At 47.2% G+C, this 3,596-nt stretch overlaps 1 pseudogene across 1 annotated transcript; it reads right to left on the bottom strand.

Annotated features, from left to right (window-relative positions):
- Positions 1 to 1,685: 1,685 nt before the first annotated feature.
- Positions 1,686 to 2,056, bottom strand: LOC308286797 (DNA-directed RNA polymerase II subunit RPB11-like; annotated as a pseudogene). Its single transcript has one exon. The product of its transcript is annotated as a DNA-directed RNA polymerase II subunit RPB11-like (transcript).
- Positions 2,057 to 3,596: the final 1,540 nt, after the last annotated feature.

The raw sequence follows: 3,596 nt of genomic DNA, 5'->3' as shown, positions 1-3,596 counted from the left end.
CGTTGTGTGCTTGTAGATCGTCTGTTTTCGCTAGTTTAAATCATTTTTAAAATGATAAATACAATACTGGCTTTCGAGCAGTTTCAAGGGGCACACTTGACCCTTCTCAGGGGCACACCAAAGGTCCCTAGGCACAGTGGTTGAGAAACACTGGTTTAGAACATACCAATACCGGGCCCTGATGTTATATGTTTTTGCACAGACGGATTCATTTGAGTCCCCTGTAGCTCCATCCGCGTACTTAATGATGACGTTAGAGCAGTGCATCATGGGTGTACAGGGAATAGAGGAGAGGACTCAGCACGCAGCCCTGAAGGGCTCTTCTTTTTATGCTGGTGACAGCCAGCATATACATCTCCTTGCAAATCCGCACCACTTTCTGATTTCAGAGGACCTAGTCCGGATTGGCTGAACCATGGTACATGGTAACCGAACTAGTAAGTAGGATTGGCTAATGTTAAGGGCCAATGGCAGGGCAGGACAGTTTACCCCAGGCTATGGGAGAATGGGAGAAGGGGGCTCTAGGGGAAAGGACTAGGGGGGCTGCTGGAACAGTGCACACACACACACACACACACACACACACACACACACACACACACACACACACACACACACACACACACACACAAACACACACACAAACACAAACACACACACACACACACGCACTGTGTTTTGTTTTGTTTTGTTTTGGAAAGAGGAGAAGAGGCAGTTGACATTCCTCGGTAACAACGACACATTCAAGGTGTTATCTTGAAGACAAAATCTACAAAGTAACTAACAGAATGAACAGGTTTTATAAAAAAACAAAATGTGTGTCACCTCATGTCCATATATGGTCATTTCAGTCCAGAATGAACAGGTTTTATCATGTCCATATATGGTAATTTCAGTCCAGAATGAACAGGTTTTATCATGTCCATATATGGTCATTTCAGTCCAGAATGAACAGGTTTTATCTGTCCTGTACGTCCAGAATATATGTGTAGTGTCCGTCCCGGTCTGATGATTGGATACTTTGAGGATTGGTCAAGCTTCACATGACAATTCGGCCCTCCAGATAAAAACATTCATTCATTCATTCATTCAGAATAAAGAATGTATCTATGTGTTCCAGAGTTCATAACTCTGGAACACATAGAATAAAAGTTCACCGCTTCACTTCGAACCGAATTTTGATTTTTATTTTCCTAATGACCGGCCGGGAATGAACCGGCTGTTGGGTTGTCCCTCTTTTCCCAATGGCCAGCATGTCCCTGGTTCCTCCACAGCTTAAATGGTAAATGGTGCATTTATATAGCGCTTTTATCCAAATCGCTTTACAGAGATTGTGCATTACATTCACCCACACATTCATACACCGGTGGCGGAGGAAACCATGCAAGGCACCAACCTGCTCACCGGGAGCAATTAGGGGTTCAGAGTCTTGCTCAAGGACTCTTTGACATTAACTCAGGGGGAGCCCGGATTCGAACTGGGAACCCTTCGGGAACCCTTTGTGCTCAAATAACGGTTTCTCTACCCCTGAGCTATGCCGCCCCACAGCTTGACAGAAAGCTTGAGAACTTCCTGCTTGTCTTTGAGATTCACTCGATGCCTTCCTGCTTGTCATTGAGATTCACTCGATGCCTTCCTGCTTGTCTTTGAGATTCACTTGATGCCTTCCTGCTTGTCTTTGAGATTCACTCGATGCCTTCCTGCTTGTCTTTGACGGCGGCTGTCTGAATCGGCTCCTCCAGCAGCGACAGCTCGGCGGTCAGGGGGTAGCGGCTGAGGGGCGTTGGTGAAGGCGTCGTGCGGGCCGTAGTCCGGGGTGGTCTGCACACGCAGCACCACCTTGTGCTCCAGCGGGTGGGGGCACCATGTACCCGAGAACACCACCTTGGGGTCCTTCTGCAGCTGTGAGTTGAGCAGGTTGCCCAACGTGTGATCCTCCTTGTTGAGCGTGAACAGGCAGGCGTTGGGGACCCCCTTGGTGCCGTCCTTGGACATGGAGATCTTCTTCTCTCCCGGGGCTCAGCAGGAACGACTCGAAGGCGGGCGGCGCGTTCATGTTTTTACCTTCCCGTTGTTGTTGTTGTTAAGGGGTGTCTTTTACGATCGTAGAATTCCCCTTATATTCCCCCTATAATTTAGTCTCTTTGGGGTTCGTCTAGTCGGCAGCTGTTGAAATAGACGATGTGGGGAATCATCGTTACTTATATAAATATATACCCTGCAGGTTGCTATACGTCATCATCAGTGCAGTGAGCATGTGCGAAAACCACTGTAAAAAGTCCTTACATGGTGATTGTGACCGTTAGAACGGTAGTTAGTATCAAAACCTCCGCCTCAGGTCAGTCATGTCACGCCTCATGTCACGCTCCATATACGGACGTCCTTGACATCACTGTGTGATTATCGTTGAGCTGGGTGATTGACAGCTGGAATGCCACGCCTGCTTCATTTAGTCACCATATGGGCTAATTTCATTCAGCCCGTAGGACATGCCATTGCCCACTGCAGTGTCCACCATGTGACTGGCTTTTAAACCAATGACAAGTTTACTTGTCTGATGTCTGTGTTTGAGGAAGAGGCATCGCGGGGACAATTCAATTATTCAAATGGACATATTGTGCCCGGTGTAGCTCAGTTGGTAGTGCTCTCGCCTTTGTACCGCAAGGTCATGGGTTCGATTCCGGGCACCGCCAACTCAGCGTATGAGTAGCACGGGCTTGGCAAGTCGTGCGGCAAGTACTGGGAGCTGATGGTAGGTGTGGCGCTCCACCTCAGCAGTCCATCTCCCAGGGGGTCTAGCGCATTTGTAACTGGGGACCAGACTCCCGCGTGTTACCGGCTGATACCGACAATAAGCCACTTCCCGACCTACTTGTTGTTGTTGTTAATAGATCTTCTGTCATGTTCGCGGGAGAAAAAATAGAAGTCAAGAGACTGGGTGGTGCAAATACAAAAGGAAAGACCACAAAATCGTACATTTGGTGTGAAATGCTTGCCTTTTGGAGGAGACAGTGCAGTGGACCCAGTCATTCTAAAGGTATCGTGAATTTCATTTATCTGACTAAGTTAACTCTCCTACTGCCAGATTATTTATTTATTTATTGGGTCTGGTGCCATCAAAAAGCGGCTTACCTTTGCGACGTTATAGCAGATAGACAGACTTTTTTTTTTTTTTTATTATTATTATTTTTTTATTGTGCAATAGTGCACTTTGGTCTGCCAGGCAGCAGAGGGCGGCGTCATGCGAGAATGAATGTGAATTTGCCTGTTATGTGTTGAAGAAGAAGAAGACCAGTCACTGGCCACAGAGCCTTACAGCCAGAGGAAATCAACAAGGAAGTGAATTGTTCTCCGTTGATCTAACGCATAATGGATTTTTTACACCATCACCGCGGAAAATGTGTTTATAGTACACGGCCGCGCGACCCCTCATCAGCTTACAGTCATCAGACGAACGAACCGATACGGAGCGCCGTATTGCATCGAGGTTCTGTAAAAAATGGGGGCGAACGTTAACGTTCAAAGCGTGGGGAGAGTTAAGAATGGTCGCTGCTTTAATAACATTGGAAATGTGCTGTGGATAAAGCTGCCTGTCT

The sequence above is a fragment of the Nannobrachium achirus genome, assembly GCF_963921795.1.
Source record: "Nannobrachium achirus genome assembly, chromosome: 6".
Taxonomy (NCBI): Eukaryota; Metazoa; Chordata; class Actinopteri; order Myctophiformes; family Myctophidae; genus Nannobrachium; species Nannobrachium achirus.
This window is presented reverse-complemented; position numbering and strand designations above follow the sequence as displayed.